Source organism: Sturnus vulgaris, chromosome 7 (assembly GCF_052056855.1).
Source record: "Sturnus vulgaris isolate bStuVul1 chromosome 7, bStuVul1.hap1, whole genome shotgun sequence".
Classification (NCBI taxonomy): Eukaryota; Metazoa; Chordata; class Aves; order Passeriformes; family Sturnidae; genus Sturnus; species Sturnus vulgaris.
In genome coordinates, this window is record NC_142249.1 from 37,461,538 (window position 1) to 37,488,557 (window position 27,020).

Below are 27,020 nucleotides of genomic sequence, written 5' to 3' on the forward strand. Positions count from 1 at the left end.
ATACAATGCTCTCAGTTTTAAATTCACCAGCCACTCCACCTAACCTTTTCAATTATGGTAGCCTGCAAAGGATGCCTCAAAACCCAGGACAAAACAGTCGCTCTGCACTCACAGGTGCATGAAGGGAAAGGAATCATTTACCCATGGTTGCTGGCATGGGGATTATCATCACCACAGCTCTGCCTGTCCATGGCATCTCCGTGGGGCTTGCCAAAGCACTAGAAATAAGCTACAGGAATAATCGAAATAAGAGAGAAGTTGATAAAAGCCTACAGAGCTGTAGTACTGGACATAGGATGAATCACAGAATAGTTTGGGGTGGAACTGACCTTAAAGATCATCTAGTTCCAATACATGTCCCATTGCAGGGACACTTTCCACTGTCTCAGGTTGTTCCAAGCCCCATCCAGCTTGACCTTGAACACTTTCAGGGATGGGGCAGCCACAGCTTCTCTGGGTCACTTGTGCCAGGGCCTCACCACTTTCACAGGGAAGAATGTTTTCCAACTAAGGGCATATAAATAGCATTTCTCTCTGTAAATGAAGGGCACTGGCATCGAGGGAGACAGACAAAAGGTGGCTTTAGTTTTCATAACATCTGGCCTGACCTTGTCAATAAATTTGCACTGCAGCAACAATTAAAAGCTCTGGTTTGGGATTAGGACTGGAACAGGCAAGGAGTGCTGTACAAACAGACATCCCAGGCAGATGATCCCCACAACAACCATTTCACAACCACAGCATAAGGTGAGGCACAGACAACAGATGGGTATAACAAAAGGTTAAAAGCTGCACACCACGACAGCAAAATGATGATGATCACTGCCACAGTCAGCATCTACAGCAGGCAAATGCACATTTGTTATTCAGGATGTTGCAAATACCCTGCCAAAGGCAAGTGAGAAGAAAGAACATGAGTGTGAATCTCTAATTGTGGCCACAGGTCTATAGATCAGCCAAGGTAAAAGATGAGAATTGCTTTAAGAAAAACTGAGTGAGACTTAAGGGAACGATATATAACTGAATACACAGGAGGTGGCAAAAGGAGACAATGACAGCACATGGGAAGTAAGAGAACCCCTTAAAGATAAATAGTTAGTATTTCATGACCCTATTTCCCTCTGCTGTCAATGTTTCTTCCAGGAACAGCAGCCCCTGCTATCTTATGTCTTTTATCCAGGAGTTTTTCAGTGGAAAATACACCTTTCTTTCAATATTCAGGAGAAAGTTACCACTAATAATAGAAAAGAAAGCCTAACTGCTGTAGTATATTGGTTGTCATTCTTTGAGACTCACATAGTGCCTGACCAAAAATCCATCTAATAGTGGCGTATTTTAGTCTAGAGGAGACTACAGTGCCATATAATCAGTGTAACCTGCTTAGAACTCAGTCTGTCAATATGGGCTTTCAAAAAAGTATTTCCAGGGGCTGCTTTCAGCCTGAAGGCTTTGGCACTTAAAGCACAGATGCTTTTCTGTAGAATTTTTCTCCAATTGTAGTTCCACAAGGCAGCCTTCAGATGTATAAAGCACACGATCATCCATCTGCATCTCTGGGGAGGTGACTCCAGGGACTGCCGTTATGATCTGGAGGGGGGGGTGATCCATATTTTACTGGTGTTTAAATAAATAACATCATCTCTACCTATAATAGCCATTCTCTTATCCTGCACACATCAAAATGAGACGGATACAGGAGAAAACAGAATCACCCATCAAGTGAATCATGTTGATTTCCATCTCTGACATATCTCACCTTCAGATATGTGTTTACAGGGAACTCTGTAATTGTCTTTGCTCAACCAACACCTACCACCCTGCATGTTCCAAAACACCTTCCAATCTGCATTTACAGCAAATGGGATAGCATCAAATGCCTTCAAATATCAAATTTTTCTGCATGTTTTGGAAAAGGAGGTATTCCTGTAACAATAACTCCTCACAAACCCTGGAAAAAGAAGTGCAGTTTGATGAGAAGCAGGAAACTCATACTGGCATCCACAGGCATCCACAGCCTTTCCAGCAGCACAACATTAAAAGCACAAGGCACATCCCAAAAGCAGAACTGCTTTGTTGACACTCAGGTGATGGCAGAGGAAATATTATTTCCAGTCTTAAATATCCACCAGCTCTTTAGAGGTGCAATTCCACCAAGGTGTGCATTCCCCAGCTAGTTGGATTTTCCTGTATCAAAAAAAACCCCACACCTCTTAAATGTCTGGTTTGGGGATTTTTGAAGCATGATTAACTTTATCAAAACAGAAATCCACTACTATAGAAAGCACCTTCACTTGTATCTTCTATTCAGCTAATGAATTTTCAATAAGGGAAGAATTTCCTAATCAAGAGTGGTTCCAATTTCTTCATAACACATCCTACAAACAAATTACAGTCAAGTGGCTGCTTTCAGACCATTTAAGACAAGAGCTGATGCCTACTGAAAATTAGTGAGCATCCTTCCACTGTCTCTGGGCATGGCAGAGAGGACAGGGGATGGCAGGGAAGAGGCCACTTGCCATAATGGTGGCATCCAAGCCAGGTAGAGGAAACCCTGGCTTTATGTTGAAAATGCCTCTGCTCCCAGCAGCTGACAGGTCAGGAAAATCTCCTGTGGTCTCTCACTGGTACAGAACTGTACTGATACTAATTGGCATGTATTGGCTCAGTCTGAAATGCTAAGGAGTAGATTATTTCTGGGAAAGCAGTATTCAGCTTTTGAAAACACAGATATTAATTAATGCACCTTTTTTATCACTAAGAGTGGAACACAAAGGAGAGCTTCACTTAGTGCCCATCTCTAACAGAGAAAAAGAAGAATCTCAGTAATTCTGTACCTGTACTCAGTCACCAACCATCACCAGCTTGTGTGTGACCTTGTGGCTGTCCACAGCCAGCGTGCCATGCTCCCAGGTGTCCCCTAGCCCAGCACACAGGGGCAGACAGTCCATGACACCTCACTGCCACCAAGAATGGCCTGCCTCAGAGGAGGGTCCAACACCCTCTGTTCATCCCAGAGGTCACTCCTCCCAACCCTCCTCTCAGCCAGAACGGAGCCCCGAGGAGAGGCACAAAGGTTAAAGCACAGCACTGGGAGTCTGAAAATACTTTTATATAAAGACCTGCCTTGTGTCTTGGGGCAGTATCATGAATTTGGCACCCCTGCAATGTGCTCCTGCAGAAACTGATAAAATGCCCCGTATTCGCTCTGAGAGCCGCTCGCCACGATAAGCTCGACTTCAGCACAAAGAGCACCGGGGTTCAGGTGAAGAGACCATGAGTTATCATCTCAGCTCTCCCACTGCCTGCCTGCACTATTTCTCTGCTCTTCCTAATTCTTAATAACCAAGGTCTCTCACCCCTGCCAGGACCCAGATAACTGTAATTTACCAAATGTGCAGCTGCGGTGACGGAGGGGTTGGGCAGGTCACGGCAGGCAGACCTGGAGCAGAGTCCTCACTGCTGCCAGACAGACTCGCTCTTATCCATTTGCTCTTTCAGGAGCTGACAGAAAATGATAAGATCACTGAAGGGCCTGGCAGGTCACCTCATCACCACCAAATGAGGGCACGGAAGGAGATTCGTCAGTGCCTTTTTTTGCACTGTACTTGACAGCTGAGATTTCAATACTCATTCACAAATATTTATGCAATCTGGAACAATATAAATGATGTTTTCTTGCACTGGGTAAAAATCCCAGAGGGCAAAAGCAGGACTACAGTAAATGCTGTCTAATCACCCAGTTAGTGAAAAATTGTATTTAAATGAATTTGATGAACCAGGTGAGGTGTCAAAAGGATCATAAAATGCAACATGAACAACAAGGAGGCGAAACTGTAAGTTTATGCATCTCATCACAAGCTGAAGAACTTGTCTTGTGCCACAGCTGATTGAATTAAGGAGGACAGCAGAGGAGCTGTATTTTTGTTTATAGCAACTCTAAGCCTGCTTAGGATGGCTTTAGACCAGTCGCCATTCAACCTAAAAATTGCATCCTTACGATGAAGATGCCTCTTTTTGGAACAGAAAGCAATAAAGCTAATTAGAGAACTCAGGGTTCTCAGGGTTCTCAGAAGCTCTTGCCTTTTGAATGCAAAGGCTTGAGTCCAACCCAAGCAAACAGTAACAGGCACTGGCATCAAATGAATATTCAGGACTACAAAAAGAAATAAGGTGTTTAAAATTCACTTGTGAGTACTTTTTCTTACTTGCAAAATTTAGTAACAGCTAATTCCTGAAGGTACATTTTAAGCAGAGACTAGACTGCCACAGAAGGCATTAGCAAGATGCAACACGAACCATTCCACATACCTTGGTTTGCAAAAGTACAGCCAAGTCCTGGTAGGATGATTAAGGAGGAGGAAATTAAAAGGAGTTTGGTCTGTTTAGCTTAGCAAAATGAAGTCTGAGAGGGGATGCAATTATTCTTTATAGGTACATTTGGAAGTAAACAGCAGGGAGGAAGAAGAATTATTTAAGTTTGAAGGCTGATACTTGTACAAGACTGAGGAGCTATAAATTGTTCATGAATAAATTTAGACTGGAATTTAGGAGATTTCTGACAATTTGCAGACTTCTTAAAGAAGGTGATGTAGGCAAACTGATTTGAAAGGAAGCTTGATACATTTCTGAAAATAAAAAAAAAAAGTAAGAGCAGAGGGGATCTTGGAGACAGAAATTAAATTTTTCAGTAGAGGATTCAGGAGTTTGATTTGTTGTGATTGTTCAGATTTGTCTAAAACAGACTTGAAAGCATTGTGTGACCCTTTACATGGAAGTCCCTGAGAGTCTGATTTTCTTGACCACACAAGACAGCTGCTGTGAGAATCAAATGCTCAAGATCAAGAAATAGTTTTCAAGGTGAAATGATGTTTCTGGCATGAAAGTGGCAGGTTAGTTTTGGAAGTCATGTTTCCTGGGATTTAGTAAGCCTACTTTCTATCTTTGCAAAGATGTATTTTTCTCTACTGCATAAGAAATTTTCCTGCTTTTAGTGATAAATAAAAGCAGACTGGACAGTTCTGTATTGGCCATGTCTGGAACAAATATAGTTTTGTTTTGTTTTGTTTTGTTTTGTTTTGTTTTTTAAGGTTACATACACATTTTCCACACATGTTAATTAATACATGGAGCCAAATGATAGTGGCCAATGCTATATTTGCCAACAACAAATTTTATGATCTAAGAGCTCATTTACTCTGATCTGTGCTTTGTTCCTCTCTAATTTTTGGATACAAATTATATATGAAAGCTAATTTTTCTTCTACAAAAATGTTTGCATGTAGGATATTCACTCTACTTCTAAGCAACTCCATGTTTTAAATTTACTGACAAGCTCTTTAATTACCTCTTGTAAAGGCTTTTCTGTGCCAGACACCACTAAGGTTTTTCCAAAGACTGTCCACAATATATTACTTTTTTTTTATTACAAAATACAAAAACTGAATTAAAAAGGATGCATTTCCAAAGCTGCTTTTTTTTTTTTGCTTTGCAAGCTCAGTAAAGGTTTTGATCTCATGGTTTACACATTTGTTCAAACATATGTTTTTTTCCTAATATTCCCTCATCCCTTCCAAACCCAGCAGGTTTCATCACAACATCTTTAAATATTCTTGCATACCCTTGCACTAAACCTGTTTTCTCCTCCAGCGTGTTTCAAACGCACCATTGCCACAGCAAGGATTTTAGTGCAATCCATCAATCTCACTACATTATGAACATCGGTAGCGACAGAAAAACCTTCCTGGAATTTTTCTTGCTTATTTGGAGAGGGGAATTGATGAATACCATGATGTTTGAGCACAGTATTCAGGAATTGATTAAGGCAGCCAGACAGAGGAGGTTGACTCAGGTGCACAATACTCCCCGTGAACCTCCGAAAGGCCTTCAGGACTCTTCCTCAGCTGATGGAAATTTTGGCTGAAATTGATGGGTTACTCTAGTTTATATGGCACAAGATCCCTCTGTAATTAAACCTGAATGGAGGAAAAAAAAACCAAAACAACAAAAAAAGCCAACCAAGAATAAGAGAAACTTAGGAAGAGGGAGGGTTACACTGACTTTGTGCCGTTGTGTCCTCCAGCAGGATTGTGGGTCACATTGGGCTGAAGGAGCCTCCTACACAAGCGAGTGCTGGGTCCAACACCCATCCATCTTCCCAGGTTTGCACAGCCATCCTTTGGAAACCTTGTTCTTGCTTTTTCCCCTCTTTCATTCCTCCAGCTTATTTAAGGAGCGCAGAGGCACATAATGATGGAGATAACTCTCCTGTACCCTGCACAGCACGTTTGCAGGCGTCAATGTCAGCCCGTGTGTGCTCAAGGACTGCGGCTCAGGACTGAAGAATGAGTCTCGTGGCAGGATCTAAATATAAATTTGCCCATCTACCTGAAAAGTGTTAGCACGTCGGTAGCAGAATCTGACTTTTGCACCTATTAATATATGGTAAGATTATAGTGAGTTTAAAATGTAGGCATGCCTACAAGTTTTATTAACAGATGACTGGTAAATACATAGACTTTATTATTTTTAGCACTGTAGCTGAGAAATTCAGAATAGAGAAGGAGAAAAAAAAATAGTTGTGGTTCTAACTTTTGTTTCAAATGAGGTATAAATGGATGTCAGTCTCTCATGTGGGACACAAAAGGAAATAAATCCAACATCATTTACTACTCCACTGTGGAAAGAGAAGCAAACTAAATGCAGCAGTAACAACATTAAAACTGCAACATTTTCCAAGACCTTATCATTACAGAAAGCACATCCCTTTCAAGTATCAGCCCTCTAGCACTGCAGGTCCTTACATTGTTATTACTAACCTCTGATCCTCCCGGATTCAGCAGCACGATAAAGAGGGCTAATTAAGTAACAACACTTCCATAGATTTTTTTCCTGCCATCATGTTAAGACGTGGCATCATACCATCAGTCTGAATATGCACAGGAAAGAGTTTCATCTCCCTGGCTCTGTGCACTTAGTGGAGAGCAGAGACCCCAAATTCCCTAGGAAGGACGACAGGAAGGTGGAAAATATGAGCGTTATTCTACCTGCCTGAATAGGAACAGACGCACTAGGTTTTACTTTTTCACACAATTTTATTGTGTCTTTTTTAGTTTCATTAATATTAAATACCTAATAAACTGAAAGGTGGTGGTTGAGACTCATTTACTTTAAAATAACCACCTAAATAGTTTTACTCATTTTACATAATTATAAATTACTCTTGCAGAGCTGTATTTGAAGCTTTTGTATGATTATTTGTCTTACAGAGACCTGCATATAGAATGACAGAATCACAACAGGTGTGAGTTGGGAAGGACCTTTTGGATCATCTTGTTCAACACCCCTGCCATGGGCAGGGACACTTTCCACTAGAACAGGTAACTCCAAGCCCCATCCAACCTGCCCTTGGACACTTCCAGGGATCCAGGGCCAGCCACAGATTCTCTAGGCACCCTGTGCCAGAGCCTCACCACCCTCACAGGGAAGAATTTTTTCTTAGTATCTGATCTAAACCTAATGCCTATCATTTTAAATCGATTCACTCTTATCCTCTCACTCCTTGACCTGGTCTAAAGTCCCTCTCCAGCTCTCCTGGAGCCCCTTTAGGCTCTGGAAGGGACACTGAGCTCTCCCTGGAGCCTTCTCTTCTCCAGGTGAACACCTCCAACTCTCCCATCCTGGCTCCAGAGCAGAGGGGCTCTAGCCCTTGGAGCATCTCCATGGCCTCCTCTGGATTCACTCCAGCAGCTCCACTTCCTTCTTACACTTGATGGCCCCAGAGCTGGACACAGCACTGCAGGTGGGGTCTCAGGAGAGCAGAACAGTTATCTAAACAGAACTATTCAGCTGCAGGCAATCCATGCTCAGAATTCATATTTTCTTGCTGGACACCAGCTCTCAGGAGACTGTCTCCTGAAAAAACTACCAGTTACCCAAATCCCAGCAATCCATCAGTTGTTCCAATACTACAAACTGCCTTCCATCACTAAAATGTTGCTGTGACACACTGCTAGAAACTGCACGCTTTTCAGTTGCCTATTAATATCATATCACAGACAAAAAGGCATTAATCTAGAAATGGTTTCAAATGGGTAGGACTATAGCATCTGAACTAATGATTCATAAAATCATTTGCAGCTATTAGTCTACAAGGATAAGTGCAGCTACTGCTTTTATATCAGTGCTTGGTGTGGTACCATCAATTTAAAATCTATCTCGTCTGATGTAATGGATTTATGTATGCAGTGGAACCCAGAGCAGCCTTGTCAGGATTTTAAAGTCTAGATAGCTTTATACAATTATAGGTGTCACAATATGAAATAACAATCGGAGGCAACGAGAGGAAAACTCCAAAAATTCCCGTGCACGCCACGCAGGAAGGCAGTTGTTTAATATTCCTGTATTGCACTGTGATTATTTCACTTGATGGAAGTGATGTATTTTTACATAACTTGATCTAAGGTTACGTCTCTCATGAAAATGATTTGCAGTCTTTAAATCTCCAGGGATAAGGAAAAGTAAGAGGGATATTTTTAATGGGCAGATGTCATTTCTGTGAACATTTCGCCAGATGTCAATACAAAATGTGTCGGCTGGACCCTATCTTGGAAAAACAGCTGAAAAGACCTTAGCTGGCAGATATTTTCGTTCTTAACCTTTTTTTCTTGAGTAGCAGAAAGGCAGAAATATGCAGTGCTAGGCATAACTAGCAGCGACCACATTATGGAGGTGAAAACAGTCACCGAGCTGAAAGGAATGAGCAGGTTTAAGGACAAACCTCTCGGAGGACACACTCTGGTCCCTCTGAGTGGAGGCTGGGTCTCTGACACCTCACAGCACTTTGCTCCCTCTCCCCAGTGCAGCAGTGACAGCAGCACTTCATTTCTATCAGCATAATACATTAGATTAAATGGTTGGGGTGTTGGGAGACCCGTGAGCCCCAAGGGATTGCCAGCTTGATGAAGACTTTATTTTTAAGTCACTAAAAGACATACAATCATGGGAAGAGTAATGAAGAAATCATAATTGTCTGGAGAGCACATGGAGCTGACAGGTTCAATCCATTTTCTGTAGGACAGATGTGTCAAACACAACACAACAATACAATATACAATTATTTGGTGCAAGGGCAACCTGTCCACGACAGCACTGAAGGGGCAGACAGTGACAGAAATAATTTTAACCTTTTTTAAATTATATCCATCTAACACTGTAGGGGATCACTTGTCTAACAGGAAGAGTGTTTGACCCCCTCCTCACACGTGCAAGGGGCCCTCACCAGGATTTGGGTTTTGGGGGCTGTTCATATTCTCTGTCACTTCCTGAGTATGCTGAAAAAATAATCTCCAGTGAAGACAGAGAGAGTATGTCTGGCATTATGAAAACGGCAAATGTGCTTTCTGAGGACTTTAATTCAGCAATGTTTAAACTTAATTAAATTATTTGTATTGTGCAATTAATTATGCTAAACTGCCTTAGCCTTGAATGAATGTACTTTGCCTTTTAATCTAAATAAAACACATGCATAGAAAACCAGCAGCAGCAGAGAAGTCCACAGCTGCTGCCAAGACCTGCAGAATTCGAGACTCACGTGAGCTTTCGGGAGCACTGCTGAAAAAACAAACCAACCAGGGGGAAAAAACTCAAACTGCTAAGAAAGGAGAAAGTGAATATGACATTTTGTCAGGATATAAAACACCTTGTTATTCAGTCACTAGGAGAAGTTAAATGGGCTTTACCAAACCCTTCAAGATGCCCAGAGAGTTCTTTCTAGTGTCAGTAAAATAAGCATTAAGAAAACAACAGCTCGTTTTGAGTTTGATCGTCTTTGTCCCTTACAGCTTGCCCAGTGAGGGAAACCCAAAAGAGCAGAGCCACAGAGCTGCCTGCTTTAACCAGCTGCTTTGCTGGGAAAGAGCCACCAGTGATTCAGAGTTCAAATGGATTATAACAAAGGACTTGGTGCTTACTTTGGGGAAAAAGAAAGGTTTGGGAAGTCTCCTCTTTTTTGAGTAGGTGGAATGAATCAGTCTGTGCAGATCTGTATCCAATTTGAAATTACAGAAGAGCTTTATACACATGCAACCTCATTAGCCTTTTACAAGAGTAACTGTCATTTTTATTCTAATATTATGACTGCAATGCTGAGGCTGATTAATGCTTCTGATATTTAATCACAGAGTACAAACCAAAATTGTTCTATTTCTAATACGTCTCTGACCTCTGACCTCCAATGATAAATTATGTGATTGGTTTTCAAAATACATTAATGTGCATAGATTTTAACAGTCGTTTACTTAAAAATAGATATTTGAATATTTTAAGAACTTACATTAAGAATTTTTGTTAAGACAAAAATATTCTAAGTTTTTGAACTATGTAGGAGGACATTCTTTCAATATTTTTAAGAATACTGGCAAAGAAATAGAAGTACTATTTGCATGTTGAACTGGCCATTTCTATACATATATAGTCAGGGGATGATATTAAAATGCCCTCTGGTAGCTCTAAAAGAGACACCAATGTTAAGATCCAGTAAAGTCTTTCAATTTCTTGGGCACATTTGGATCTTGCAACAAGAACTGAATCAATGTTTGTGTAAAAAGGCTCTCAACATCTCATTCACTTGATAGGTCTTTTGGGGCATAATATTGTTCCTTCTGCTATAATGGATCATTGCCTTCAAATACTGTAACATCTGTGGTACATGATTACCAGCTTCCTGGGCCAAATTAATCCCTGGTGTAAATTCCTCGAATCTGATCAAATCATGCCGGGGTGAGTCTGACTCTTTGCCGTTCCACATTTCCTCTCAAAACTTAAGAGTGTAAAAGGTGCAATCCTCCACCTACTTTTTAATTTTTCCTTACATAAATAAGCCAAGAAAATTTTAGAGGCCCGGAAAGGATCATTCAAGTAAAATCCAATTTATTATTATTTTATTATTATTATTATTATTATCATCATCATTATTGTTATTTTGTATTTATTTCCCCTTTTTCTACATGGGACCAGTCATTAATTTCTCTGTCTCAGAACCTAAAGCAGGAAAAAAAATCAAGTTTTAGACTAATTGGAGCTTGATATTCCTTTAGCTCTTTTGGAAAGAAGCCTAATAACCCAACTGTGCTTTTAAGTGTGGATTCTTTGGGAGGTAAAATGAAACACAGAAATCCAGATGGGAAAGGAGATGCTTTGCACATCCTTAGGGAGTCTTACACATCTCTTTAAAGAATACCGTGGGAAGAAGGCTATATTTGGAACCAGACAATAATTTAGGTTGTAAGGACCACAGGACGTCCAACCCCCTGCCCTTCCCAGGGCTGACTTCCCATTGCATCAGGTTGTAGAGCTTTGTCCCTGTGTTCAATCCCACCCTGGGGTTAGAGAGTGCAGACCTGCTGGGGGAATCCTAAACAGGGCTGTAATTGTCATTAATTGCAATGACTGGCTCATCAAGAGGAGTATTTTCCACAGCTGGAAAAGCAGCAGAAAACAGGATTTATAGAGAAGCTTTGCCATGGCTGCAATGGGAACAGACCACAGTGAAGGGAAGGATAAAAGAAATACTGCCCAGGGCCAAGCACAGCCTTGAGCAGTTCACAACTGGGGGAAATATGAGAGGCTGAGGAAGGCAGCATCTATCCAGAGGAGGAAGGAAAAATGAGAGAAATAAAACACAGCAGAGTGGAGAAATTTGTCAGAAATGGCAAAGAAGGATCACAGAGGAAGAAGAAAAGCCTGGATGTAATGGTGGAAAGCAGATTCTCTGACACACAATATCTGCTGACTGCAAATGTCTCATCAGTACTGATTTCAACCAATCTACAGCATCAAAGAAGAAAAGAGAAAGGGGAAAACCCAGAATAATAATTCATATGGTTAATCCAAATATGTGTCTGTGTAGAGCAGAATATGCCAGTGGTGATCATAAACTACCCCAGTAGTAGTAGATCCAAATGGACCTCTTGAAGACCCCATTTGTACAATCCAGCAGATATCAAAAGGAGAATCAAAACCTTTGGATGGGAGAGGGTGAAGGTGAGAACACAGCAGGGAGGGAACAGGACAGAGATGAGCCAGAACTTTCCAGAGAAGGTATCAAGCTGTTGCCACTGGAGCACTGTGACTCTGAGAGGAGATTTCTGTCTGCAGATAAATTGTCTCGATTGCCACAGGCACTGAGAAACTGTCCCTTCTCCTGCTACCAAATGAATATGAATGGAGTTACAAATGAGCAGCACTGATGAAAAAAACCAGACTGATAATCGATAGTACTCTTCTGTAGTGGGCACACAAGGAAGGCTTATAAAATTCACCCATACTGCAGTTTATTGCTCTATAAATTGCCATAATGATTTTTTTTTTCCAAATAAATACATACTAAACATTGTACACGATGCAATATTTGAAAAATACATTTTTTTTCCAGCAAGTATTTTCCACCTTCTTTCCAGCAGATACAGTTTGTAGTCCCCATTACTAATGTAAGATTCAGGAGTCTCTTCAGGCTACTGCAATATTTTAAGTGTTATTAACATAAATTATGGTTTCCACCATCATTGACAAGACACCAGCTCCTTGTTGTTTCATAAGAGTGCCTATATTATTCTATAAATTATTTAATGGTGTCAGATACTCTCATAGAGGACTAACAATTATTGCACTCTTGTAATGATGGATACAAGTAAGCTATGATTGATTAGGAATTACAGAGTTATTGATTAAATCAGGCTACTGAAATCCCATGATTCATTTTCTTTTCATGGTATGCAGAAAATAATTTATCAGTTGCCCAATCTTGTCTTTTTAATACCTGTAGCGTAATTTAACTTTCATTGTTAGCAGGAATCTTCAAGTGCAGTTTATGACCTTGGCTAGCTATAGCTAGAAATAAAACCACTTAATAAATTCTTAGAATTTACTTTTTTTTTTTTTTCTAAGAATAGGCTACATGCTATATAATATGCAGATAATACATGCTGAAAAAGATTAACTTAGGGAGAAGAAAAGGGGGAAAATGAGAAGAGACTTTCTTTAAATATATATATATTATATATATATATATATATAAAATGGGAAAAAATAGCTTCTTAAAGATATGGGACATAGAACAGAGCTTCATAACTTCCTCGTGGATTTTTTTTAACTGATGATTCCATTAATAAGTTATATGGAAAAGCACAAGGACACAGAGAGACAGAACTGCTGTGCTGAAAATTCAAAACACTTCCAAAGAGCAACAACACTTCCACTTGTGTCAGTGGATGCTGTTGATTTTTCATTACTATTCTGAAATGATCATATGCTGTTCAATAACATTTTTTAAACATTGTTGCCTTGGAAGCAAGTAATTTTAACAAAGTAATTTTAATAAAAACATTATGCATTTGCTTTAAATACAAAACTTCTTTATGACAAACTGTTCGTCATACTTTTGGCAAGGTTATCCACGATTGCCTTTTTATTTTTTGGCTATTACAGAGGCTAATGGCACACTAAAAATCTTCTTCCATGTACAAATTAATTGTGTCCTTTTGCAATTCATATTAGCCTGCCTTACTTTTTGTTCTGAGGCTTTTAAAAGGTTTATACTGAACAAACGGATGTTCTCCTTTGTTGTGCACACCACTTCAACTACCCACTTTCCACGAGTTGAAAACGAAAAGACTGTAAATGCTGGATACAGACCATCGTCAACAGGTGGCAATTTGGCAGAAAAATGTTAAAGAAATGTTCTCGTCAAAAAATAAAAAAAAAAAATTAAAAAAAGTAAATTTAAACTCTCAGCTTTGGAGATTGCGGGTAAATTATTTTTATATTTAGCAACTACAAAGAAGCATGTGCTCCTTAATGATGGAAGAGAGTGTTAGCAATTTGCAAAGGTCTGAGTTTCACTCGTTCTGTTCCTGAGAAAAATACATTATCCACTCTTCTCTGGCCATTAAATGAAGTTCAGCTTTCTCCTTTCTGCCAGTTCTTAGCACAAGTTGTGTTTTTTTCCTCTTTCTTTCTTCTCCTTGTTGAGCACACTGTTGGGCACAGAGCTGAGCAGGGATCTGAGGGACACCCTGTGCCCCCACCACCCCATCTGGGTTTAGGAAACAGACATTTGGTATGAAATTACAATTTCTGCAAGGGCTGATGGCATTTCAGCAAGCAGCTGTCAAACAGAGGGGATGAAGGAAACAGGACAAGGAACGACTTTGCCACCACAAACAATTTTGAAATCTGAAATTTTAATGATGCACTTTAAGTTGCCCTGTCTAAAAGACCTGCAGGAACACAGACTGGGTGTCTTTGCAGGTTCACCTCTAGCACTGTAATCAGAGTGAAATCACTTTTATGCTGGTCACTGAGGTACTGCATCTTGTAAACAATGCTAGAAAAGCTAAGAAGAAGTCTATGATTAAAAGGTATTTCTTCTCCTTGCATTCAAACCACAAATTCCTCAGGCATATACTGACTATGCTGTAAGCAGTAAAAAGAAAACAGTAAAATAGAGTTAAAAGAAAACTCAAGGGTTTGTTTGTTTGGTTGGTTGGTTGGTTTGTTTTCATTTCCTTTATTTCTAAACAATACAATTGGCTATTTTTTTCCCTGTGTTTCATATTACTATGACCAAGCAGATAGTTGCAGGCAGAGATGGAGAGTTTCCTTCCATGCAGCCACTACAGCTGCAAATGCATCCACAGGAGATTTGGGGAACTCAATTCATTTGGGTAGAAAGAGGCACTGAATATCAAGCCTGGCAATTATGTGTCAGGGTATGAGATCCTGAGTAACAGGTATGTGTGATCCAAGGACTATTACATTAATATCAGCTAGCACTGGCTTGTCTTATTTCCCATGCTTTGGAAAATAAAAAAATTTTTGAAAGTAATCAAAATGTGTGTGTGTATATATATAAATATATATACATATTACCACAGCATCTTGTTTTTATCTCAAAAAAAAAAAAAAAAAGAAAAAAAGAAAAAAAAAAGTAGTTTTTTGTACAAGATTGTTGACATTTTTAAGGAAGGAAAAAATAATTTTCTGTTTCCTTCCCTCTTAGCATTTCATGCTTTGTATCATTTGATAATATACATGACTAGGTTTAATACTCAATCGTTTCCCAAATCCAATTTGACTACCTAACAGGGTTTAATTTACATGATGATACAATTTTTCACACCAGAAAGCATAGTAACCCTTCTTCTTTGGAGGTTAATGGTGATCTAGCTTAAAGCCCAAAAGATAATTACAAGGAATGTGCTTCAGGTGACAAAGTATTTTTGACAACCACAGACTGTTGATAGCTTTTTAATTATACTTCTTCCCACCATAGGAAACAGTATGCTTTTTCCTAAATAGTTTGCAGGCATTTGGAGTTTATTTATTTATTTTTCAGCAAATTGCTATGCACTGTAATCAATATTTTAACTGACTGCTACCCCAGGCTCTGCTTTCTTTCTTTCTTCTATTTGGAGAAGAAATTAAACTTGGGGTAATTTTTTTTTCTTTTTTCCCATAGTAAATGAAATACAAAAGAGCATCAAAAGAAGAATACAAACATTTATTGACTTGCTTCTTATCTTCTGCATCCATTTGATATTTTATGACATTTAGAAATTGAAACTTTGCAGGATTTTTAGGTGTGAGCTTTGCTAACAGAGAAGGTCAGGCTCTTAAGCAACAAAGAAGTTTATGATTATTAAATATGACTAACTCAAAAGGAAGAAAAGGAAAATCCTGTGGCTGTTTTTGCATTTTCTGAGTATTTTCTGCCCCTGAGTTACTCTGTGGGTAATAAAAAAGGACTGGTTTGGTCAAGAGCAGAAAGTAATTGTTGTAAATAACTGTGATACACGGCAGGAGCAATAATGTGCAGGGGCACTTGTTTTCCATTTACTTTATATGCAAGTGTTGATTGTTTTTTATGCCACTGAAATTAGTTTCCCACTAGTATTTATGTGTCTTACAACAAATTGTTTGTCACTTTCCCTGATTAAACGTGCTCTTAATAACACCTAACTTTAAAAGTCTTTTCAGTTTGGAGCCCACAGTTCAATCATGATGCCTGCCCCTCCCAGGACCTCTCACTTGTCCTTAAATAAACACCTCTATAACTTAAAGAGAATGGCAGAAAAGTAAAAAATGAGACCCGGGTGTAAGTGCTCCCAAAAAAACCCTCAGGTGTTGGAATAGAACCAAAAAAGCAGAAAAACAGTAATTGCTGTAAAAATTAATTAAAAGTGTAACAGTACCTTTGTGTCCCCAAACATTTCCTGCATCTTATTAGTCCCCCTGCAGGTTCTTATTAATATGCACAGAGAAAACAAAATTCTCTGTTGGGGCAGATAGGAAATGGCAGAAATCCAGCACAAAATAAATCCTTGGACAGCCAAGGATTTTCTTCCTTTTGATTTATGCTTTTCTTAGTTCCACCTCTCGTTCAGCTCAAACTCAAATCTATTTCCAAGCCTTTGGGGAGCCTCAGTGGATGGAGGTCTAGGGGAGGTGTCCCTGCCCATGGCAGGGCTTGGAATGAGATGAACTTTAAGGGCCCCTCCAACCCAAACAATTCCAGGATTGCACAATTCTATGAAATACATAATTTTAAGGTAATGCCAGAAATTCTGGAAGCTGAACTAGCACAGCTCAATCTATTTTTGTCCCATTAATTGTCAGTCCATGTAATTAATCCCGGGGTACCTGAGACCAGCAGGGAGGCCCTTTAGGCTGGGTTTTGGGGCTTTCCAGGGAAGCTGTGCAAGCTCCTGGGCTCTCATTCCCATGCTGGAGCACAGTTACAGTCTTGTCAGCAGCAATTACAGTGGTGCAGCTCTGCTAGCAAAGCCTCTAAACATCACTTTAACTTATCCCAGTTCTTCTGCTCTACTTTGCTTTCCCCCCCAAAATGTAGCTCGTTTTGCATCACTGAGTGAAGTGCTCCTGGAAAAAAAAAAAAAAAGTTTAAATATTTAAAAAGCTCAACCTCCCCCAAAATCCCCAATATCTGTCTAGGCCAGCTCTCTCTATGCTGGGATTGCAAAGGATCAGCTTAAAGAAGCCACAGACAGTGTCTGCTTCAGCAGCCAAAAAAAAACAGGGGAGAAAAACTTCATCATAGTACGAAATCTATGAAGGGTAGTATTTGTTGATAAACAAATCTTTTAAGCAACTCTGCCTTTAAAAAAGCTAGACTGGAATGAACTACCCTAACTCCAAGGCATATTTTTGCTATGGATCTACCATATATTTACATTCTTGTCATAAATGACCTTTTATTTTTTTTGTGTGTGATGTTTGCTCTTATTAAAGCCTAGTAACAGTGGAGGGCAGATTTTAAAAGAATATTCAGCATTTCTATTTCTAAAGAAAAGAAGCTTTGCATACAGCATTGATCACACTTCAAAAGATGTGTTATTGCCTAGAGTGTGGTTACAAGGCAGTGCATTATCACTGATGCTACATTTTAATCTGAAAATAATAAAAATCCCTTTTGTAAACACACTGCAGCTACACTGAGTGACTGCTATGAGAGCCCCACTACTTTCCCTGTGAAACTCAGCTCTGTGTGGTGCTAGTGGAAATCAGAGTGGTCTTATTCTGTCTGACTTATTTGAAGTTTCAAGGGCACACAGAAATAGCAAGTGGCAGATCTGAACTCTTTTCCCCAGTATGGACATATGTAGGTTAATAGATAGATAGAGCAATTGGGACTAAGACACATTATATAAGTTTAAAAAGTACTGAGTGCCAGTTTTTTTCAGGACCACAACAAAAATTCTGTACAGAGGGCTGATATTGGAGTTTACATTTCCTTCCTCACTGTAGATCATAGCAGCACCTCTGAAGTAAGTCTCCACTTAAATTAGTCTCCACTAAATTGCAATTAAGTAGAGCAAATGAAATCCAGTTTAGGCCAGGCCACTGAACCACCGTTTTTTTTTTCCATTCTTATAGTCTTTGTCTTCTCCAGCAAGCTTTTTATTACTACTGAATCTTAAAGAGACTAAATGTAATATAAGAATTGCAGGAGTTAGGACTTTGGATTTGGTTTTGTTTTTCCCTCATCGATCTAATCTAAAAGCAGAAAGTCAGAATTACAAATATTTCCTAAAATCATTCTAGTTCTTCTTTTCCTCTACCCCTCCTCAAGATACCATTTTCTCTTCATATATCACATTGTCAAACACTTTCTTGTGGTTATCACAAGAACAACACTTGATTTACTTCCCTTCAAGAGTTGATTTTCTACACAGGTCAACATTTTCACATTTATTTTTTCTGTCACATTATCATCATGTTTTCAAATAACTTAATGACAGTATACTCAGTGTATCATCTTGCAGCAACAAAACTCCTTTCTAAACCAGACTTCAAACATGATGGCTTTCAATGTCACTTCTCCTGACACCAGGCAGCTGTGAAATCTGCACGGGATGTTTCTGCTCTCTCCAGACAGCTGTACAGTCACAGAGCTCCATAAATCAAAGCAGTACACAGTGAATTGTAAGACTAATACAGATTTCTAACCACTACAGGGATTTTAATATCAGGCATTTGTATAGCTGCTCTGTCTTATTTACACAGAAAATACAATTTGCATTATCTGAGCTGTGTGTTATATAAAAGATTCTTACAATTCATCCATTTACTCAAGGTCCTGCTGCAAGCCCTACATTCAGCTCTAGCACAGCCTTCTCTTTGAGACCAAGTCTCCTCTTCCTCTGACCCTTACTGACACAGCTTTGCTTTCCAAAGATGCAGACAGGCAACAAGCTACTGAATGAAGTCCTTCTAGATATTCCTCCTTTAATTTGTGTAGGTTAGACACAGGAGCTGTACCCGTTAATACAAACACTGCAAGACAGAGCTGCAGTCTACTAAAAGAAGTTGCTCTATCTGTGACTAAATCATGAATGGCACGAGCAGCACTCACTGCATGCAGGAAAGCTCAGGAACAGAACCCCTCGCACACAACATGACTCATACAAGGCAGCTGGGCAAACTCCAGTGATGTCTGATTCCTATTTCCATCCCTATTTCAAACGTAGGGCTCACACCTGTTGAGCCACGATCCTTATGCCTGCACAAATCCATGTTTCGATCAAATTGCGTCTTTTCTGTTTCTTTCTTTTTTTCCTTCTCTCTGCCATATGCATAATGACGGGGTGGCAGCTGAGAACAGGCTGACATGTTCATCACGGTGAAGGATGGCCTCCTGTCACCTCAGCTGTGACAGAACGGTCACAGCCTGAAAGGGCTTAATGAATAAGGAAGGATGGATTTTGTCTTTCCTCCATGAAAAGCTGCAATAGTGCCCTTTCCCTGCTTCATGCAGCAACACAAGGTCACAATGAGCAATCCTGCTTGGATGTGCTTCAGCAAGACACTCAGCGTCTATTTTTACAAAACTGAAGAGTTTTGTAAAACAAAAGCAGCACATTTCATGCTGCCCCTCAACAGAAAAGGAACGTTCAGGATGGGTATGTCAAAAGGTAGTTCTAGCCCACTCCACCCTAAGAGGCCAGGAGAAAGGTGCAGTGCTTCTCCATTCAAACAGCAGCTGCAAACACCAACTTACTTTCAAGGATACCCTTCCTGGAGCTGCTAAAGCCTGGGAAAGGTCATTTGTCAGGACACAGTACAGCAGTACATCTTGTCCTTCTAACAAGAAGGATTTCTTTCCCCTCATAGCACTGAGAGAGAAACGAGTACTGAGCTAAATTCCTCAAATTGGCAGTAACTAGGATGTTTATGGGTGTGCTAAGAATATGATCTGCGCACTGGTAGCAGCTAGAAAAGAGTTTTCAGTTCATTTGGTAGTGCAGAAGGTCATCCCTTTGCAGATGGAGAGCATTTGGTGTGTCCTTATGCACACAGGGCTGTAACTGTGCATTTGTTTGCCTGTGAATGCATTATGATTGATGTGGTTTATATGTATTGTGTGTGCATGTTATCCAGAACTGGCTGCATTGCCACTGTTAATGACTCATCATGTGCAGTTCCATGTTTAAATCATTATTAATTTGTGACAGAGGGATGGTAGGAGAGAAAACCCTACATAGCTTGATAAAGCAGACAACTGATTCTCCCTTCAAATACACGAAGGCTCTGAAATGTTTTTATATGTGCAATTTCTTATACTTTTGCTTTTTCAATTAAGTAGCAATTCAGTCACAAGGCTACAATGAGTCTAGATGCAAGTCCAACATGACCAATGAGTTTTCATCTACTTGATTAAAAGTATATAGCAGATTCAATAAAATGTTACAAATATAGAAGGCTCAGACTGTTCTATTAGCTTGCGTGGTTGGGGGGGCACAGAATACTGTGGACTCAGCATAGTATAATTTATTCAAATCAGATATGAAATACAGAACTCATACCCTATATAAAATAGGTACTTAAATTTTTTTGGTTGTTTTTTTCCCCAATTATGAACAAGCCCTAAATCTGCAAAATGTGCATACACAAATATCCTAAAAAAATTAGGTCGTTCCAAAAAATTTCTTTTAAATCAAGTCTGTCCTTGTTGTGTTACATCTTCTTGTAAACACAAAATAAACCACTTATAAAGTATAATTTCTGATTAAGAACCAAAATCAGTTTTCCAAAGAATTATCAATTGGGATGTTTCAGCATTGCCTCACAGGAGAAACTTTCCAGAATTTCCCCCTGAAAGAGTATCTTAACATGGGATAAATCCACACAGCCCAACTGAGCAAGTATCCATAAAAACTGCTTTTGGAGTAGCTTTCAGCAGTAGCTTGAAATGAAATAGTTAATAAAGCAGTTGTTTGCAGTTCTTAGCCTACTAGTTTTTCTCATTTAAAGTAGTCTAGGGCATTCAGTGTGGAGGGTAAGTACTTCACCATGCAAACTTTACTATAAACACATACTGTGCTCTAAACCACAAACCTTTACCTGACAGTGTAAAGATCTGAAAATCCAGCCCCCCTGTCTTGCAGAGGCTTGCAACAAATGCAGGGAATTTCAGTAGGAATATGGGTAGCAAGGATCACTATGAAATACTGTTTTAAGAGTGTGAAAAAGTGGCAACCAATTAAAAGGATAAAATAAAAGAGTCAAATTTTATTTTGCAACAAATCAAGGAAAATATGTCTATAAAGAAACTACATGCAGATGTTGCTTTTAGGATGGGAATTAAAAAGCAGAGGGCACGGGGGCAATATACTGCTCAATGTGTGAATTACATGCATGTAATTTAGTAACTTGCTACGACATAAAAGGTGTAATTAAAGAGTTAAATTGCTTCCAAACTTATACAATATAGTCTTAGTAGCCCATATATCTACTGGCTGAAAATGCCAGGGATTACACAATATAGAAAGGTGTTAATTTATATGTGCACACCAATTCTACATACAAGTGCTGTACAAAGGGGGCTTTGGTTCTTAAACTTGGAAGGGGCTATTTGCAAACCTTTAGTGTGGAAATTACACAGGAGTTCTAGGAAAACTCCTGGACTGATCAGCAAGCCAGTAATTTTTTCTGGAAGACAAAACTATGATATTTAATCGCTCTGTTGTGTAAATGTGCAGAATTATTCCCTTCCTTAAGCAGCTCCTGTCAGAGACAGGATGGGTGATGCTGAGAGATTCCCAGGCTCCCAGTAGACAGCAGCTCTTCTGCTGGTCGGCAAGGAAATCTGGGAGACACTATCAGAAAGCAATTGCTTCTGTCTCAATTCCATCTCCATTTCCTTGCAATCAAATTATTGCTGTTAAATGTTTTCATTCTGACAGTTCAGTCACCTTCTGCTATCATAAAACACACCAAATGAGTAAATTCTCAGCTGCATTTTGTCAAGACTTGGAAATCTGGATGATTTGGAAGTTACCCTTTGAGATTACACTGCTTTTGGTTTAGTAGGATGATTAATTTAAAGTAAAGAATGTGTTTGGAAAAGGGTGTTTGGCATCAGGAATAACCACTCATTTTGGGGGTTCTCAGGGCCAACAAGCTGACTGAAGTCCAGGATTACATCTTAAGTTCTTCTTTAAAGGAGAACATAACTTTTTTGTCATTGTTATTCTTTACCTTCCCTAACCTTTCTTGATGGATAGAATGAGATTTTTTTTCCCCCATTGCTTGCAAAATACTGGTAAACAACCTATCTAAATTTAAAAAAAAAGAGGAAGAACCTTTTAATGGGACATGTAGACTGTCAAAAGTTGCTTTGCATGAAAAATCACACTGCAAATATGGTATGATTTAGTATAGAAAGTTCATAGACAAAGGGAAGTCTGCAAATTAACTGCAAATTAGAACATTCCTATTATGTTTGTGTACAACAGAAATTAATCTTATGACATTTCACCCTTATTTTGAACATGGTTCTAAAAATGAATGAAGGCAATACATGACCATTATCTTCAGTGTACTTAAAATATTAGAAAATATTGATAACATTGCTTTCCATAAGATTATACCCCAAATTTTGATAATATTAAATTGCATAAACATCTAGTATACACCAGACTGAAGTTTTAAGATTTGAGAGTCACATGTTTAGCAGCACCTGGAACTGGTGCTGTTACCCACACCTCTGCAGGTGTGTGAGGTGGCAAGCCAGGTGAGACAGAGGCTTTTTAAACACTCGATTAAGAGCAAAAAATGTTGAATCCAACAGCAGCTGTACTGGAAACAGTGCCACGAAAGCAGCAATAGCCATTCCTGCTACGGGCTTGGAAGGAACAACATGAAACTGTCCTCTCTTCCCACACTGCAGACAAAGGCTTGCAAAGAACCTTTGGCTCAGCGTTGCAAATTAAGCCTGTTAACAAGCATGTATCAGCTTTTGTGACTAATTAAATGGAAAAAGATTTCCTCTGGAAGCAAAGAGCACAGAAATGCAAATGGAACGAACAGACAAATAGAGCTAATATGCTGTTTCCACAAACATCAAAGAGTTTCCTAAGTGACATTTTGTACACTATTGAGGTTTTGTGCTGGTTATATCAGAGTTTTACTACTGTTTTCTGTTCTGTTTTGGGTACAAATCTGAACTTAAAGTATTATAGTAGTAGGATAGGCAGTACATATTACCTATAAAAAGAGCGGGAAGTCAACAGATTTAATTGTAGCCAACACAGCTCAGGCATTTATCAGATCCCTGATAAAACAAGTTGATAACTAGTAGTCAAATCTTGGGCTTTTCTACAGAGCAAATTATTCCCTATTTGCCATAAAGATCATTCTAACAAGAATTTGTTATTTTTTGCACCACTGGCACAACAATTCTGTTAATTTCAGATCTGAAGTCTTAATTTGGCAACTTCTGGTTTGTATCTGAATCAAAACAAAACCTTAGAGTGTGAGTGCCCATCCCTGGAAGTGTCCAAGGCCAAGGTGAACGGGGCTTGGAGCAAGCAACCTGATCTAGAGGAAGGTGTCCCCACCCATGGTAGCAGATTTTTAAAGCCCCTTCCAATCCAAACCATTCTGTGATTCTTTGAAAAGCTGATGACATCGTGTCAGTACTACCTAGTCTTACAGAGTACTTTTTTAAATAGTTAAACATTAAATAATGAAATTTTAAAACTCCAGCTTCAAAGTTCTGTTTAAAAGATACTGTGAGCTATGAGAAATTCTTTTTCAGTTTGTGCCATATTTGATCTCCATCCTGTACACACAGAATAGACTAAAGAATTTTGGCCTACAATGAATTCTATGTACTACTACCCCTGCATGCTAATAACCAGCTCCCACTGATGGTTCTTTAAATTAATGGCATTTTCACAACAGTAGTGAAGATGACCCAGCTTCAAAACAACATAAAAATTAACTGGCAGGAAGTTCAGGCTGCTGTGGAAGCCCCCAGGTGCCCCATAATGGTCAATATGGGCATCTTTGCTTCTGCTGGTGTTTGAGTTCACTCGCCTGTTGTTTTGCAGACCATTCTGCAGCACTATTTTGGCCAAGATCTGTCTCTTCAGGGCTTTCCGTCCACAGCATCTCTTATTTACCATTTAATAAAGCCTCTGTAACATTTGACAACCAGAGGCCACAGGGAACTTTGCTGCTGCCACCAAAAGCTTCCTCAGGAGCATCACCTTTGACACAAAAGTAGAGAAGAAAGAGCAGAGCGAGACCTTTCTCAGAGCAGCTGCCCACCCCCAGCCGAGATAAGACAACAGCCCCGTTCCTGCAGCACAGGGAGAGCAGGTGTTTTACATCACCTCAGCTGTGCTGCCAGAGCCCAGCATGCAGGGTTGGCATTCAGCATCCCTCCTTTTACCTACATGGGAATTCTGCATGGAAAACAACCCCAATGAGCCCCAACATGAGCACCTCTCCAGTGCCCAGCAGGATGGATCCCCCCTCTGTAACCCGGGTTCCACCTATGGATTGCAAAGAATGCTTCTGTTGGATAAGCACTGTTTGACATTCCTCTTTCCCCCCATCCTGCTGGCAGCAGGGATCACAGCCACCTCAGCCAGTTCATGACTCCGGGCTGAGCCCCAGCTTGGGTCGTTCGCTAAAGCTGCCAGGCTCTGATCATACACACGAAAAGCAGCAAGCAGGAGCAAACAGCAAACACCAGACAGTTCAGCCAGAAGTCAGGCTTTTCTTCCAGCCCTTTGGACAGACAGGGAAGAACAGCTTGTACTGATTTTTTAAACTTAATTTTTTTATCTAGTTCATCACTTTTCCTAACTAATTCAGCCTTCAGAATTTTATAAGCAATTTAAGCTCTGCGAGGTCACTACTTCCTAAAGGGATTTTAATTTTTAAAATTTACGGATGGTTATTCAGTTCAGACCTGTGAGTTCATAAACAATTATTGAGCCACATGGTTTATGGTTGTATTCTAATTGTAGCAAGATGAAAAAGGCCTGAGTTCCTTTAATTTCCGTAGCTTCAGGCAGAATATTTTTCCTTTCAACTATACATTTCAGTCTTTCTAAAAGCATCTGAAAGGTAAGAGAGCTAATATAAGGAAGATTTTCCTCCCACAACTGAAGTAGCAAGTCTTTCTTCCTGCTGCGAGATGTGCCACATTACAGTTTACAGATATTTTGAAAATATAACATCGCTCTCTCTCTTTTCCCTGACACCAGCAGGCAACTGGATTTATGGTTTAATTGCAAGTGATTTTAGTTAATGTCAGTGTCTAGATGTGGATGGGGATTGAGAGCTTTAGCAACAGAAGTTCACAGCCATCCTTATTCCAGTTACACTCCCCATCTCACTCATTTTTGTAGCATTTCAAAGAAATGCTGACCAGGAGACAAAGGATCCAAGAATGCATTAAAACATCTATCTACACTTGCTGCACATTTTACTGTTGTTGTTGTTGTATTTTGTTTGTTTTGTTTTTGTTTTCTGAACTTGTAATATCTTAATTAACTGGGAGCATTTACAAAATTCTCCTTGGGTTCAATTTGCCCTAGTGGGAATGTCATTCCTAAGTTACTGCTCACCAGGGATGACATCCAACCAGCTGAGGCACCCACAAAGATCCAACCACAGTGATTTATGGGCTTTAATGACACACAATCTTTTACTTCTACTTTTCTTGACCAACTGCACCCAAGTTCTTACATGTGACACCATTTGGTGTCCACTGAGTGGAGATGTGTGATCCTTTTGCCAGGAGGCCTTGCAGGGCTATCTCCTGTTTGGCAGAGAGGCTGATAACACAGAATTGGGTATTTTCATTTTGAAACATGCTCATTCGTGAGAATAACCTTTCTCAACTCCACAAAGGATCTATCTATTTTAAGAGTACTTAAAATAGGGCTTCCCCACTAATTATTTTCATTTACCCTAATTTCCCTTCATTTCATATTCAAATGATCAATACATTGTCATATTCAGCACTTATTCCAATCTCTCCCTCAAAAGCACATCCAAAATTCCACATTTTTTCACCTTTTTTCAGACATTTCCAAACCAATGATCGCCACAGCTTGAACAAGAATTAATGATGTAATCTATTTAAATTTACCTTCTGGTACTTTTAAGAACTTGATCTTTTCCTGAAAAAAAATCTCTGCTCCATAACTACGGCACTTTTTTTTTCTTTCTAATGGGGATTTAATACTCTTTATTTTTAACTGTATTTTATACATTTATTATTGCATATGTTAAAAATACATGTAGAGCAGGATCCTGTCAGCAGTTTTTGCAGTGAGTCATCAGCTTCACAGCTGCTGTTCTGAAATAATATATTTAATCTCCAGTTTTTCCAGCTGTGCCCAAACAGACCACTGCTCCTGTGCTAAAATCCCTTCATTTTAATGGGTACTATGCATGTATTCCCGTCAGGAGCAGACTGCAGAATTAAGTCTCAGTCTGGCTGCCTGTTGCACATGTAAAGCTCTCATGGACCTGTAGAGGTGAAAATTGAGAGAAGGTGAAAAAATTACATTGTTGACACCCTGGGCACGGTTATAGCACCTGAAAGTATGCGCAGAGTATTAGAAAAATATAATTAATTAATTTAATTTCAGGCCAATGATGTCTTCTAAAATAGAGCACAAAATCACAGATTCATAAAATCACAGAATGGTTTGGGTTGGAAGGGACTTCAAAGACCATCTAGCTCCACTGCCCTGCCATGGGCACAGACACCTTCCACAAGATCAGCCTGCTCAGAGTTCCATCCAAGCTGGCCTTGAATACTTCTAGGAATGGGGGGCAGTCACAGCTTCTCTGGGAAACTTGTGCCATGGCCTCAGCACCCTCACAGCAGAGAACTTTTCCGAATATCTGATCTTATTCTATTGTCACTTTGAATCCATTCTCCCTTGTTCTGTCGCTATACCCTCTTGTAAAAAGTCAATTTCCTCCTCAGCCAAGAGCAAGGGGCTGTCCTGATCCCACCTCCACCAAACTCCTTCCTTGCTCTGCAGAACAAGCTGCAGGCACAGACTCTGCTTCCTTCGTGCAGAGGATGAAATACATCCCACAATAAAAGTCAATGAGGCTGTGCAGCACAAGGCCAGCCCAGAGGGGCTGTGATTGACAGAGGCAATTGGAGACGCTGATGGCAAAGGCTT